Here is a 16,592-nt window from a genome sequence, read left to right on the forward strand (position 1 = left end):
TGTGCTTACTCAGACCTCAAGCCAGCACAGCACTGGGTGTCACCCAAAGCCTGCTGTAACCACTCCCTGGCTACTGACTATGTTCTTTCAAGGCCCTGGGGTTCTACAGTCAGTGGGTGGCAAAGCAGCCAGGCAGACATAATTCTGGGTTTGAGTCCAGTCTCCACCATCTTCCAGCTTTATGATGTTTCCTTTCCTTCAGGGAAGCAAGGTCGCCCAGGCCCTGGGTAGGTCCAGAGGTGCCATCTGGGAGTCAGTGACCAGAGTCAAAAAACTTCAAAGTCTACCTGATGTTCTATAGTACTGAGGCTGAGCTGGGACTCAAACCACAAGATGCAGTACTTCCCACTCTCTTTCTCTTTCCAAAGGCAGAGGAGCCTCACTTGGTAGCTATCATTCTTAGGCCACAAGGAGTACTGCCAGAATACCTCTGATCTTCCGTTAAGGAAGTTAGCTTGTGGTGATTTCTACCTGGCCTGGGACTCACCATTCAGAGCAGTGGGCTCCCCTCTGGTCCAAGACAGATCCATAAATGCCATCTAGGAGCAATGTTCTCGAATCAGGGACCCCAAGAGCCCACTTGGTGCTCTAAACCCCTGTGGCTATGCTGGTACCTAAGGTGCAAAAATAAGTCCCTTTTTCTCCCTGCTTTTCTCTAGCAGAAGGGATTTTGCCCCATAGCCACCACAGCTGGTTATGTGCTGAGTCCCTCCCAAAGCCAGCAAGTATCAGAGGCTCACCCAAGGTCCTCAACATAGTACCTGGGTATCACTGCTGATTATTTAGAGCCCAAGGGCCCTTCAGTTAGCAGGTGATGATTGCTGCCAGAACTGAGTGTTTTCCTTCAAGACAGCAGGATCTCTTCTGACCCAGAAATGTCATCTGGGAGCTACAGCCTGGAACGGGGGACTCTGCTCTTATTGGTACCCTATCCTGCTGTGGCTGAGCTGGTGCCAAGATGCAAAACAAAGCCCTTCCTACTCATCCCTCTCCTCTCCTCAAACAGGAGGAAAAGGTCTTTTGGAGCCATGAGCTGTGCAGCCTGGGGTAGGGGAGGAGTGATGCACTCCATTGGCTGCCCCAGCTGGTGTCTCAGTATTTCATGAGCGACCCCATTCCCCTGTCTTTGGGCCAGGTTCAGCAATAGCTCTCTCCTAAGACTTTCAGTCCTTATGGCCTACAATGCCCTTCAAGTTTACTTGGAGACATAGAGCACTGTGGGCCTTGGTGGAGAGGTTTGTGGGAACTCAAGTTCTGATCACTAGGATTGGTGATTTCCCTTTGGCTAGGGCTGATTTAAATGCTCCCTGCATGTGCGGGCATCAGCTGAGTTTGTTCCAATTTTCCTTTTTGCTCTAAAGGACAGCACTGAGTTCAATGCCTCACAATTGCTGTGTTCTTTCTCCCTGACCCCAAGAAGCTCTCTGCACCATGCAGCTGCTGCTGGGGGGTAGGGGAGGGTGGGCGTCAGTGATTCAGGGCTGTTTTTTCTATCTTCAGTGCATCTTTCAGCAATATGAAGTTAACACCAGGTACTCTGAGTACACACTTGAATTCTATTTTCTATGAAGGTGTTTTTGTGTGTGTGTAGATGGTTGTTAAGTTGGTGTCCTTGCAGCAGGGATGATCAGTGGAGCCTTTTATTTTGCCATTTTGTGCCGCCTTCTTTTCTGTTGTTAGATATGTATTTATAAAAATTGTATAAACAGCTGTATGCCTTAGCAAATATGTATCTCTAGCAAATTAATTATTTATAATCTTTTACGTATAAATTAATAAAGATTAAACCAAGTTCTAAGGAAATTATCAACGACCTATAAATCTTTACAAAGATCTAATTATATATTTCTTTTAAGAATTTAAATTATTTCATCTCTTTTTATTACTTGACCTACCATTAAGACAATCTATAATAAAAAACAGTATATTAGCACACATGGTATAATCAGACTGGTAATCAGGAAGCAATACAAAACGGTCCTTTGGCCATCTATACTTTCTAGAGCAGTAAATCTCATAAATTCACTTACCAAGCCCAGGAATAATGACTTTTAAAAGCCTTGAATATCAACTAAGACAAATTACGCCAATTCTGATTTCTCATATACACAAAGATAAAGCTTTAGATGTGATCATTGTTTAATTAGACTTATCTTTAAATTTTTTAATTAAAAACTACAGAAGGGAGTAAACAGCAAGCCAAATGATTTAAGAGTAAAACTCACTTAGAAAGCATTATATGTGTCTAAATATACATGAGCATGATTATATACATACATGAAACTGCAATTTTATGGCATTTTAAGTAACTCATTTAAGTACATTTTGGCATTTAAACAAAGATCAAATCAAGCTTTAAGCTTGTAAGAACATAATTTTCATTTTTAATTTTTTAAATATAAAAAGGTAGCTAAACACAAAGTACAGATCAGAAAACCCTAATTTAATATAGATTATTTTGGAAATTAAAAAATTTGTAACATGGTGGCTTTCTTACCCACCCTAAAATGTACATAAAGCCTCTTCCCCAGATTTATACTTCATACTTAGTAACAACCTAAAAGTTTTTCAAATGTATGAAAAAAATCTACCATGACCAATTTAAATTACCTAGGAAAGGGCAGGAGAGGGGATGAATATTCAGAGTCAGTTAGTTGCACACAGATGGAAAAATGCTTTCAGTCACTCCCAAATATAACCCTACTTTACCTTATATATAAATCACAACAAAAATAAAAGTGCCTACATTACAGAACTGTGAAAGTTTGTTTAAAAAAATAATAAAAATAAACTGTTGGGTATCATTGGAATAATGTAACACGTAAGGCTGGAAAATACTGATACTGAAATAGAGTTAAGACTCAATACACAAGTTTACTTTAAAAACGAAAGGAAAGAAAGAAAGAAAAGTTTGCCAGAGAAATAAATGCTAGATAGGAAAGCAGGACTTTCAGCAGGATAGCCTTTTAGACAAATTTGAAACAACACAGACACATTACACCCTACCATCAACCCACCAGAAATTCTGAAATAAAAAGGAAAAAAAGACTAAACCAAAGTAAAAAACTTCTTCCAAAATCTCATGCCCCAGTGAATCTCACAGGGAAAATTCCCGACACTGAGCTTTGTCCGCCTGCCATTTCTCCCTTTAGCAGCATCACCTCTTTTCTCGGTTAGGACGTTTGCTCCATCTGTATCTAGTCATAGCAAATCCAATCTCCTGGAATCAGTTTAATAAGCAGAGGAAATTATACTGGAGTCAGCTGAAGGACATACTTTAACCAAAAGTTCTAAATTAACAACCAAGATTGCAGACCTCAAATTCTTATTCTCAATTCAGCATCTGATCAATTATTTGGCACTAGCTGGATAAAGATCTTAATCGAAATTTGTGAGCCGAGGCAGATGTAGTTAAATACTAACCAATATTTGCAGTCTATGAGTTAGTTTCAAACTTAAAAGGCAGGTATAGATAGCCACACTTAAAAGTATTTCAGAATTGGAGAAGAAACATTAATAACAACATATAAATAAAACCAGGCAGATTAGCTTGGCAAACAAAAATTCTGGAAAAAAAAATTGAACCAATCATATCTCATTGATAATTAGCAAAAATGGGCATTTTTCCACCCTTAAACTAGTTTAATCACAGGCAGATGTCTTTCTACTATACTAAGATTTTCTATATCCATTTTCCCTAATCTTTAGAGCTTGATGAGAAACCATTTATTCTACAAAGAAATACAGCATATATGGCCACAGTCTAAATATGCTTAGAACTGGAAAATTACGTCACTTAAAAAAAAAAATCTTGCACTGTTACATCATTACTCTACGGTAATTCAATAGGTGCTGGGATCTGCCCTCACCAAAAAGCATGGCACTCACTGCCCAGGGTGAATACTAACACTGCACAAAGAGAAGCAGTAACAGCAAAGTCTCCATAGAACTCTTTCTATTTATTTAACTGTGTATGAGCATTCAGTTAATGCTCCAAATTGAAAATAGTGCAATAAAAGCAACTTTCAATATATAAACAGACAGGAAGCTGCGATGCCAGTGGCCACTTGGCACTGCAAGTAGGGAAAATAAAGCAGTCTGCATGAGTGAAGCATGGATTGGGGAGAGGAGAAAAGGGAGGCACAGGAGGCAGATTTCAGACAGACAGTGACACAAAACTGTTGTACTGCTGGATGTTTCATTTGAGGATGTCTGAGCATGGGCCAAGAACACATTCAAATCTAGGTCAGTCCAGCTTAACGCACTTCAAGGGGCCACGAGCAACGACTGTGGCAGCGCGAGGACGATTCATCAGTAGTGCAATTTCACCAAAATAATCAGAAGGCCCCAATCTTCCCACTTCAACAAACTCTTCATTTTCTGAGTGACGTTGTAGCACAGCAGCTGACCCCTCTAAAATAATGAAGAACTCCTCCCCTGGTTCTCCCTGCACCACAATCTTCTGCCCATCTTCAAACTGCACTGGTTCCAATGCATCAGCTACCGTAAGACGTTCCCACTTGTCCAGAGACTCTAGAATAGAGACTTTACTGAGGAGTTCCTCATACATCTTCCGCTTTCTCAGTGTGCTTCCCATGAGGATTCTTCTATAGCTGTCTTGGTCGATGCCCCACAATTTCACATTTGTCTTTGCTTTGACAGTGGCTGTTCTAGGTGTTCCATAAATCAAAGCAAGTTCTCCAAAGCTCCCTCCTTCCCCAACACTAGTTGCCCATTCATTGTTGACATAGACATCCGTCTCTCCTTGATCAATCACATAGAAGTTATCCCCTTCATCACCTTGCTGAATCACAGTCTCTCCTGCGATAAAGGAGACCGAAAACGTGGCATCAAAAATATCACTTCTCTCATTATCATCAAGATGTGAAAACAGCACATTCTTCTCAATGGCTTTGGCTAAAGCAGTCATCGTCTTATAATCTTTTGGTATAACCTTTCTAACATATGATGTGGCATCTTCCTCCGTGTAGACCTCAGCGCTAATAGCCCTCGACGCCTCCGACCTTTAACCACTGGGTTGGGTGGAGGAGGAGAGATCTCATCTTCCCTTGAGTCTGTACGAGTGCCTGCTTTCTGCAGATTCTGAATCTGTTTTGCCTCCTTCTCCAACCTCTAAAAGTATTCCCTGAGGAATACCATGGGTCTCTCAGGTCGAGCAGTGCACAACTGCACAATAGAATCTTTGAGCAGTGCTTGAATGTTATGCTTCTGGACGTAGAGTTCACATTCTTGAAGGCTGCGTGCCTCCTCGCTGGCGGCAGTACTGCCAGACTCCATGGTTCTCTGGGGACGGGCAGCGGCGGGCGCGACGCTGCGGGTGCGAGGTGGCGGCGTACCGAGCTCCCTCAGCGCTTTGCTCCCAGCCCCGCTCCACTCTGCGATAGGGGCTAGGCGACAGCTCCACCGGAAACGGCCCTAATTATATATTTCTATGTCTCTTCACTGTCCCCTCACTCATACGTACTTCCTAGCCTTTGGTATCTATCATTCTAATCTCTACCTTCTTAAGATCAATTTAGTAAAGTAGTGTGACTATAGTTAACAACAATGTATTGTATATTTCAAAATAGCTAGGAGACAGGACTGGAAATTTTCCCAATACATATAGATAATAAATGAGGTGATGAATACCTCAAATACCTTGACTTGATCATTACACATTATATACATATAAGAAAATATCACATGTACCTCGTAAATATGTACAAATATTATGTATCGATAAGAAATTAAAGTTTAAAACACCTTTACAAATTTTATGTTACATTATACATATACATGGCCCAGTGTTTTTTCCATGTAACTATTAATGGGCCATGAGAATTGGGAACATAAATAGGCCTTGAACCCACGTAATTCCGAGTTTGAGTCCAGTCTCCACCATCTTCCAGCTTTATGATGATTGCCAGGTTATTTAACATTTCAAGACCTCAATTTCATTGTCTACAGAATTGGAACAGTAATACGCACCTGATAGTCTTGTTCTTTGGGTATTTATAGTATTCTATCGAAGGCAATGAGCTATTTAAATTCAGAATACTGCCATTACTGTATTTGGAGGGTTGTTGTTTTTGGTTTTTTTGTTTGTTTGTTTTTTGTGGGTTTTTTTTTTTTTTTTTTTTTTTTTTTTTTTTTTTGCTATTTTATATTACATTGCAAGAATTATTTTGTTAATTCTTTTCAGTACACAGAGAAAGCAGATACTTGGTAATCTTTACAAGGACAGGATGGATGGCCATCTTTCTGATCACTCTATCTTTAGGGCCAAGCATAGTGTCTGACTCATGACAGATACTCAGTAAGTATTTTTGGACTCAACAAATGAAAAAGCATTTATGCATTTTGCCTTTAAGTTATAATTCAGCAATTTAGAACAACCGTGAAATGCTCAGATTAGTACAACAAGTGCATCTTATAATGCTTTGTAGTACAGGAAGTTTTAACAGTCTTGAGTGACTAGAGCAAACTTTTAGCAAAATACTACCTAGTGGAAGTTTCACTGAGTCATCCTGAACATGCCAGCAGGCTAAGCTCTGAATAGCAGGTCATTTATATATTGGCAAATTTCTAAATATTAGAAAATCTTGAAAATCTCTAAGCCTTGTGGATATTTTAAATTTTAATTTACTTAAGAAATACAGCATCTTGGGCTGGCTAGGCACTGCAGAGAAAGATGAGTAATCTGAATAAGCTAATAACATAGAAAGAGCAGACATCCAGTATCAGGTTATAGATGCTACAATTGAGGTTTGAACAGGTTGCCAGGGAAGCCGAGGGCAAGAGGTATAATCTTACACTTGGATGAAGTGTGGTATCCTGGGGTGTGGTGAAGTGACAGAATAGTGCCAGGAAATGTATCTTAGAGGTGTCAACCATTGGAGCTGGGTTGTGAAGGATAGCTAAGATTTAGTAACTAAAATGAGGATGTCACAGGCAGAAGAAACAATATTTGAAAAGCCCTGGGTTGAGAGAAAGAATGCCATATTTTGTAAACAACAAGGCATCTATATAGGTGGATTTTAGATTAAAGGCATGTGGAGAAGAGGATGAATTAGGCCTAATATATCAGGTTCAGGAGTTTGGATTTTATTTATCAGGGCATAGTGAAAATAACTGTACCTTTGTCCTGATACATGCTTTGGGTCTCCAGTATATGTATCACTTATCAAACTGAACTGTAATAGACTGACATTTTTAGGCCTAGATTACTATGGTTTGTAGGACCAATGTGATTTACATAATGCTCCCTAATTTGTTGCAATTCTGTGACTTTGATCTGTGACTATAATAATTATCATGTTTTGCACATGTATGTTTATTGAAGCACTATTTAAAATAGCAAAGACATGGAACCAATCCAAATGTTCATCAATGATAGACTGGATAAAGAAAATGTGGTACATATAAACCATTGAATACTATGCAGCCATAAAAAGGAATGAGATCATGTCCTTTGCAGGAACGTGGATGAAGTTGGGAGCTATCGCCCTCAGCAAACTAACACAGGAACAAAAAAACAAACACCTCATGTTCTCACTCATAAGTGGAAGTTGAAAACTGAGAACACATGGACACAAGAAGGGGAACAACACACACTGGGGCCTGTAAGGAGGGTGGTGGCTGAGGGGAGGGAGACCATTAGGACTAATAGCTAATGCATGTGGGGCTTAAAACCTAGATGACCAGTTGATAAGTGCAGCAAACCACCATGACACACATAACTTGTATAATAAACTTGCACATTCTGCACATGTATCCTGGAACTTAAAGGAAAAAAAGTGATCATGTTTGTATCCTTGCTTTGTGCTGCAACCTTTCACAGCTTTTAGTGAGCCCACTTTGGTAACCCCTCTCCCAACTTTCTAAATTATGTTTTCTATTCTGCTATATACTAACAAATTAAATCATTAAACTTGCTAGAATTATGTGTGAATTAAGACTAAGTTCCATGTAAAGATATAGAGTACATTTGCTACCATAGGTCTGCTCTTGTCCATGGCAAACAATGCCAATTGATCATAGTTTCTATTCTCATAGAGTCGACTTAAGACCTCAAAATTTCTTCTTAACACAGCTCTGTGTTTCAGGCAGCTATTACCTAATTAGTAGAAGTTGTTAAGGGTGATTAACTCCAGTTTTTATGACTAGTCTAAGAACTCTCTTTTGAGTACATTTTGTGAGTCTGAACGCAGGAGCTATTTGATTTCACAGATTTTCTTTGTTGTTTAATTTTCGTTTCTCAGCTATGGTCACAGAGGTGAGAGTGTCAGAGAGTGCAGGTATTCCTGCTCCAAGCCCTACATGTTCATGCACTTTAATTGCTTAAATTATTAAGTAGATTAAACTTTTAAATTAAAGCCTGGCCTACCAACAAAACTCTAGGCAACCAAAGGATTTTATGAGCATTCTTGTGATTTGGTCTAGGAAAAACTGGTCTGAGCATCACAGATTATTAAAACTTCAAAGTCCCATAAAATTACTATCTAATTTTACTCCACTAATTTTGTGGATGTGAAAAAAGATGACCGGAGAAGCTAAGTGACTTTCTCAATATAACACAGTGAAATCAAGCCTAGAGCCCAAGGAACTCAATTTTATAAAATCCTCTGTGTACACCTTCAGAATAGAAAAGGTAAACTCTAGTTAAAGTGAAATTATTCCCAAGCTGATTTCATACTAGACTCTGAATTAATGAGATTTTATTGTTTAGAAGTGTAGAAAATTTGACTATGTTTTCTTACCTTATGCAAATATCACTGACTGAAGTTATACGACAAAATGTTTTAAACTTGGGCTCCCTGCATTTTCTCCCTGCTCTAATTTGTCTTTCCAGGGGAGCTGAAGGAGATGTTGAAGACATCCTGCTTTCAATAAGCCAACTGGATCCTCCTGTGGTTAGTTCACTTAACTTTCTGTCTGAGGCTCCAACTGTCCCCTTGACATTGTATTGGCACAGTCTCCATTATATCATATCTCAGACTCAGTAAATTGAATAAAAATATTTTATTGGTTGATTTATAGGAATAAGCAACATATCCCTGAGTTATCAGAAAATACTTGCAGTTGAAATTGTAAAAGATTGATATTTTATAGAAAACATTGTTTACTATCTCTCTGGGCACTAGGAAACATCCCTTAAAAAGGGTAGTTTGCCCCTGTCCAAAACCTCTGTTTTGTTTTCCCCTGCGACTAATTTCTTGAGGTCGTTTTAGAAGTCCTGATCGTTATAATTGTTAATGAAATGTTTAAAATGTATGTGTAATTGTGTATTGGTAAGAGTTAAACATACATATGGAATGCCAATTTTTGCTAAGAAGCTTTTTTTGAGATTACCCAGTAACAGCAGATGGTAGGCATGCTTGCCTGTAGGTAAAATATGAATGTTTTAAAGTACTTGAATTTACTGTTAGCATGAGCACCTAAAATATGTAAAAGTGATTGACTCCCTCCTTCCCTGGATCCACATCTCTTCCTAAACGATAGAATGTAAGCTGCCACTGTGCTTCAGTTAAAATGGGGGCAGTCACTTTAACAGAGCCTTATGTCCTGATTGCAGTGGCATGTGGCTGCTGTACTCCAACTGGTGGGGCCCTTGCCCTCTCATGCAGGGAAACAGATGACCCAGGGGCTAGAGGTTTTGGATACACATTCTCCTTGTTCTGCACATATTGTGCCAACATTTAGGATTAAAAGTGTGTGATGGTGTGTTTCCTTCTAAAATTCTCTATCTCTTCTTTGGGAGTCTGGAACTTAGGGTGGCGAGTGTTAGCAAAATAGAGTATATTTGCTTTTGTTCACTCAAGATTTAATACAGAGGAAACTTAATCTTCATACATTTTGTTTTCACATAACTCTAAATGGATTCCTTTGAGCTAGAATTGGCAGTTGTTTCCTGATATGTAATGGAAGCATATGCACCTTAAAGAGGATTTAGAAAGGAATCCGATGATATGAGGAAGATTCCCATTAAACAAAGTGAAATTTGACCATACATCATTCATAGTATTTCATGAGGTAGAAAGAAAATATTGTTGAGAAGAGACCAATGTAGTAGCATAACATATTTTACAGGGTAAACTTTTTAGGTTCTTATCATGAGCACTCTTACTAAGTGAGAGTAATGCAGACTTAAGAACGTTTCTCTTATTATTCTTAATTAAAGACTAGTGACAGCACTAAGGCTGATGGCGAACAAAGCAAAAATATCTAGTATTGCAATGTATTTTTTCCTATCCTTTCTTCTCTTCATTCCATCATTCTGAGTTACATGGATCTTATGGAATAACATGATGGAGTAATGAAGGTCATCATGGGAGCCACAATTTATTGCTTAAATCAACTTAGAGCAGAATCATTGCAGGATTTGCCAATGTCAATATCCATGTCTTTAGTTACCATATATTAAGTTATAAGGTCAGTGTCTTTAATTATTTCAGGTATGGAAGAAAATTCAGCTGAAATTTGCTAGAAAATGAGTTGTGTTGGAAAGAGACTGTAGAGACAGGCAAATGGAAGAAGAAAGCTTCTGTGCCCCCACAGAAAGCGACTGAAAAGTGTTAGCATGAGCAAAAGTTCCTATCTAATATTATATGCTTTCCTTTGCTCCCAGGTAAGGTCCTGCTGTTTTGAAAAGGTTCTTTTCTTACCCTTGTCTTGCATACATAAAAAACACCGCCTTTTTTTCTTGACTGTCCAGAATGGTTGATACTGTTTTTAAAAGACTCTTTGTCCCCTTAGTTTTATCTTTAAAGTCTTTCAAGCTATTGGCAACTATACCAAATTTTCTATATACTGTTTTGTAGTGCAGTTTTTCACAAAAAGAAAGAAAGCAGCTTGATCTTTTTGGACTTGAGGCACTGATGAAATGTTCCTGAAGACATTTATGATATAGATACCCAAAAGTAGTATTCAGATTAAAAGCCACTCACCACTAATGAAATCTGGATTGAATGTTTAGTTTGTTCTAAATTTAGAATTAATATTAATGTAGCTGCTGTTTCTCTCTAGATATTTTTATAGTCAATTCAAATTACATTTGTTTGGCTTTTTTCTCTTTTTAAATTAGGGAATGTCCCTCAAATGGGCATGTGCTGAGGTTAATATGACCATGTTTGCAAATAATCAGGGCAATTGTTTTTAAATTATTGCATAATATGATTTGGAAAATTTCTTCATCAGTATAAAAATATATACTTGGTCTAGAAAACATTGTCAAATTCATTGTTATTCTCAACTGTCAAAGAGTCTAAGTTGTACTGAATTCTCCTGTGTATGTCTTCATCTATACTTAGCAAAACAAGCTAAAACAGGATATACTATTCTTTTTTCATCTTACATTTCTTTGATTTCCATAGAGGAAAAGTAATTTTTATATGTTCTCTGATAACTACCTTCTCTCAGCAAAACAATTTTTGTTAAGTTCTTTCCTGTTGCTCTAGCAGCCCCTATTGCTTAGTGCTGCTCTCTGATATTCAGATATACTGTTGTGCCAACCGTTTTAAGGAAGCATCCCGTTGTATATAATTAGCCAAAAATGTTCCCGTGGAACTTACAATGGTCATGTTAAAAGAATAAACTGAGATTCCAGTTTGTAAATTAGCTTTGTGGATAGGGTATACATGAATACATTTGGGGTTTGATCACAATAGCTTGAACTAAAACACAGAAAGTGGTTTTTTTTTTGTTTTATCTTGTTTTGTTTTGTTTTACAGTGCAAAGCTGAGGACAAAACTAGAGAAGCAGTAGCTGTGAAGTTAAGCCAACCCAGTTAAATTTACTTATCTTGGGTGACTGCATGCCATACATACTATATGTCCAATACTGCTAAACACTGAGGGTGTTCTGGAAGTACAGATCTTCTGCCTCAGGGAATTTATATTCTAGTTGGGAAGTGTAAGCACTTAGAGACAGCAATAAATTGAATGCTAATGCATGTAATAAATAAGTACTGAGGAATGTAGAAAAGAGAAAAACTCCACCTGAACTTTAAAAATAATACAATCTAAATGCTCATTTCATGCTTAGAAAAATTGAGGTCCAAAACTGTTGAGGAACATGGCCAGGATCACACAGTTTTTAGCCTCACAGAAGAAACTAGAATCCAGATCTCATGGCTCATTCCAGGCTTCTTTATACTAGAGGTGTCTCCTAATTTAAGCCTCAGTTATTTCTTTGACAATGATTTCAAGTCAATCCTTAACTCAGATGCTTATTTCCTGAAGGACTAAGTAATATTTTGACATAAAATTCCTAGAAACCCATTTAACACAATGAAACATAAAAATTGATAATAAAAAATAAAAATTAAATAAAACATCTATATTCATTTACAGATGATTATTAAATATATAAAATTAATTAGTGTGAAAAAGCTGCTTATGTTTCTTTCAGAGAAATATTCTGTATGAGCTATATCAACTCAGAATACTTAAATATGAATTCAGTGAAACTGGGAATGACAATGCCTTGGAGCAATTCATTGTTCAAGAATCTTTGGACTGAATTCATAATTAGAGATTTCTGCTTGAATTGTTATTTGCAATTTTATACATATATACATATTTGGAGAGAGGCAGTTTCCAAGACAATATCTTCTTCCCTGATCTCTTGCTCTCCCATTTCTATAGTAGTTAGCTGAGTCACTGTAGTTGCAGACAGGCTTGTCAGTGATTGCAACTGATAGAATAAGGAGGTATCTGGGCTTCAGTGTTAACATCAGCACAGTTATTAGGCAATCTAAGTGGAATTTTGGCCACAAGAGAGGGAGCACAAGTCAAAGTATTTTAAATCAGGAATTTCCAATATACTTTACTGGATATGAGAGTTGAAGAAGAGGAAGGAATCAAATCCAGGCCTAAAGACATGGAATTACTGTGTCTTAAACAAAAGTGGGAAAAGTAGAAAGGAAATTCTACCTCTGCTACTGATACAAAGAGGCATGGATGTTTGCATTGAGGTGTATTGAGGCAATAGCGAATGCTTTTATCGGAATGGATCTTTGGCACACTTTACTTGATAGTGTATCTATGCTATTATGCTGACAGTCCACCTTGAGCTCACACACATCATTCTCTTCCTTTCAGATATCATTCCACAGAGGCCAGATCATGGCTTGCTCTGCCATTTGGAATGCTCTGAGCTTAAGCAGTTGTCTCAGCAATGCTTTTTATTTGTTTTTCCTTGAGGCCATGCCAAAGTAAAGCTCATTGAGATATAGCCAAAACTTCCAGATGTTGCTGGATGTTATTTTGTGCTCTCTGGGGAAAGCATTGTTTTCCAGTGAAACTCCTCAATTATTTTCTCCAAAACCTTTCTGAAAATTTTACTGAAGTAAGTAAAAAATGGAACAAACCTTCAGAGATATGAGATTCTATGAGACATTGTTTCTGTGTCTCAGAAACATCTGCATGGTGTCAATCCCGAAAGAAGAGGCTGAAGCACAAAATATGATTGAAAGAGTTTACCTGAGCCAAAGTAAGGAAAGCTGCCTGGAAGACTCAGACCCAAGTAACCCTGGATATGAGCTCCATTTGGCCTTTGTTACAAGCAGGTTTTTAAAGGCAAAAAAGGACAGCCAGTGGGCTGTCACAAAGTTGTTTGTCAGGAATTTTCACTGGTTTACAGAAATTACATTGATTATTAATTGGCTATATATTTTTATGGTATAGGGTGTTGGATATCGTGTCCAGTGTAGCATTATTAGGTTAATTTGTAGCTACTTGTGGCAAAAGTTTGCAGTTTTTCTAGCTAAATACATAGCTCAAAGTGGGGGGAAGTAAGATGTGATTGTTACTTCATTTGAATGCCTTTCTGGGCCTGATAATTTGAAAGGCCTCACATTCCTTAGATAGAAGTTCTTTTCTTTACTCGTTTCCCTTTTTTGATAAAAAAATCTTTCTTCTTGAAAACATTGATGATCAAAATCTGTGTGTCAAGATGTCCCTCACTGCTGGAAAAGCTCATTCCTGGATAGTTCTTTCAAAGTCCCAGTGTCGAGATTGCAACTGATAGAGTAAGGAGGTATCTGGGCTTCAGTGTTAACATCAGCACAGTTATTAGGCAATCTAAGTGGAATTTTTTTGTGCTCTCATTGGGAAAGCACATTCCCTGGTAATCTCATTCCATGCTAGGTAGAGGGAAGGAAAGGAGACATCTCAGCAAGGAATTTAATCCTGTCTGGGTTTATGAACAATCCTTCCTTAGAAATAAAATATCCTAAGTATTTTACCTGTGTCTGGCAAAATTGGAGTTGCTTTTAGAAACTTTATGTCCCTTGGATGCCAATTATTTTAAGAAATTCATGCTATCACCCTTAGAAGCTTGCATATTTAGAGAGCAAAGGAAAAGATTATCCATATATTGGACAAGCATAGATCCCTCTGAGAAATATACATTGGCCAAGTCAGATTTCAATAATTGAAAAAAATTGGTAGGGCTCTCAGTATAATCTTGGGGCATAATGATCTGGGAATACTGGCAGTTGTCATAAGTAAAGGCAAATAAATATTGACTCTCTGGCTCTACTGGAATGCTTTAAAAAAAAAAAAAAAAAAAAAAAAAGCACTGCATAAATCAGCCACAGTAAATTTCTCACTTTCAGGAGGGACTGCTGCCAAAAGAATATGGGGGTTTTGTACCATCGGATGTCTTGGGACCACAGCGTTGTTGACAGCTCTCAAATCTTACAGGAAATGCCGGCCCTTCCTGTTCAGCTTCCTATGGAAAGGGTCAGAATGTTATATGGGCTGGTGCAAGGAATAATTAGACCTTATTATAGGTCTGGTTCCTTTCATTGCTTCGGACCCTACTGGGTATTGTCTGATATTGGGTAAATCTTAAGCAGATTTACTTTCACTTTAATGGGGGTATTGAATATATACTTTTTTCTTTTCTTTTTTTCTTTTGTTTTTGTTTTTGAGACGGAGTCTTACTCTTTTGCCTAGGCTGGAGTGCAGTGACGCGATCTTGGCTCACTGCAAGCTGCGCCTCCCGGGTTCATGCCATTCTCCTGCCTCAGCCTCCCGAGTAGCTGGGACTACAGGCGCCCGCCACCACGCCTGGCTAACTTTTTGTATTTTTAATAGAGATGGGGTTTTACCGTGTTAGCCAGAATGGACTCGATCTCCTGACCTCGTTATCAGCCCTCCTCGGCCTCCCAAAGTGCTGGGATTACAGGCATGAGCCACCGCGCCTGGCCGGTAGTTGAATATATCTTAATGTTAATGGAAGATTGGGACCATAAGTGGTCCAGCAAAGTTTGCAATAAATCATTAGTGTCATTTCCTATTCTTGGTTTAGAAAAAAAAAAAATGTCAGATCTGTTTTATAATCTCAGTGGTTTAATTCTCATTCTGTAATTGTTCCATTAGCTCCTTCTACTCTAAATTTAACATTTCCCCTTTCTGAGAGAGGGGAATGTATGTATTGCGAAGTTCCAAAAAATATCTCTCTGAGAGGTGTATAGGAGCCAAGGGACCATGCAGAAAGGAATGAAGGTTACTCAATGAGCCTTCATGGAATTCTAAGGGTTTGGACTTATATACAGTCATAGGTTGATTAGATACCCCTACAGTTCGTATAGTTTATTACTCTGAGGAAGGGGACGATTTAAGGGGTGTAGGGTTGAGGACATAAAGTGACTATGAGGGTGCATATCTGTTCTCCATTTATGAACATTTCCACTTCTCCTAATGGGAAAATCCCATTTTGATCCTCAGAGCAACCCTGTTCATCTTATGGCATCCTGTGCTTTTGTTGTTCCTGCTATTATTTATGTTTTCTACAATCCTTTCCAAAGTGGCCAGGCTTTTTGGAATAGAAGCAGACACCTCTTTTATCATTAGAAGGAGGCATTTGTCTTTTCTTAAAAGGCCTGGTTTGACTAGCCAGTTGTTGAGGTGCAAATTAATAATCTTTAAGCCATTAGTTCTGTCTTTTTTTCTGATTCATTTTGGTCTGAAAGCTTACTAATTCATGGGTTTGTATATTCATCCAGTTAAGAAGCTAGTGTCTTTTAACTAAGGTAACCAAGTCCTCATTTAAGCAATTGAAGAAAGTAGAGTTTATGAGAAAATTGTTCTGGTAATCTTGAAGGCTAGTGTCAACCATTTTAGAATATTGTTTAAAGCTTATCTCATTACCATTCCAAATAACTACACATTCATCTGGCCTTTTGAGTACATTGCTTAACTCCCCTCCAATATACATTTTTTTTTAAAGGAAAGACCTGGGGAATGGCATCATGGAGAGACTTGGATAAAATGCAGGCCCCTTCATGGTCTGCTTCAGTTTGTTTTTGAAAATCCTCTAAAGGATTATTTCAGTTTGCCTTTTTTAACCACCCAATGGCCTTGCCTTCTGACACCAACATATGAATTAATTGATATAGGTCAGAATATCCAGGCTCATAAGTTCAAAGTGTCAGTTCAAATTCTTTCGCAAACCATATAGAATCTTGGAACAGGTCAAGGAAGCCTTTGATAACACTCTTAAATTCAGTTTTTGCCCAAGGGGTGTTAGACCCACCTCTTCCTGTATATCACACTTTGAAAAAGGCTGCCAGAATAGAAGTT

General features: G+C 38.1%; 1 long non-coding RNA gene and 1 pseudogene across 4 annotated transcripts in view; one reads left to right on the forward strand and one right to left on the reverse strand.

Annotated features, from left to right (window-relative positions):
• LOC103880757 overlaps window positions 1-16,592 on the forward strand; it is a 153,279-nt gene that overhangs the window by 46,251 nt on the left and 90,436 nt on the right. For 2 of the 3 annotated variants that reach the window (XR_002519451.2, XR_004180709.1), the window contains exon 2: window positions 8,855-8,915. The exons of the other annotated variant lie outside the window; for it this stretch is intronic. This is a non-coding gene — a long non-coding RNA (uncharacterized LOC103880757). The remainder of the gene's footprint in view (window positions 1-8,854; window positions 8,916-16,592) is intronic. 3 annotated transcript variants of the gene reach the window in all.
• LOC101008030 lies at window positions 1,859-5,417 on the reverse strand (annotated as a pseudogene). Its single transcript, XR_001898605.3, has one exon. The product of XR_001898605.3 is annotated as a cAMP-dependent protein kinase type I-alpha regulatory subunit pseudogene (transcript).

This window comes from Papio anubis, chromosome X (genome assembly GCF_008728515.1).
Source record: "Papio anubis isolate 15944 chromosome X, Panubis1.0, whole genome shotgun sequence".
Classification (NCBI taxonomy): Eukaryota; Metazoa; Chordata; class Mammalia; order Primates; family Cercopithecidae; genus Papio; species Papio anubis.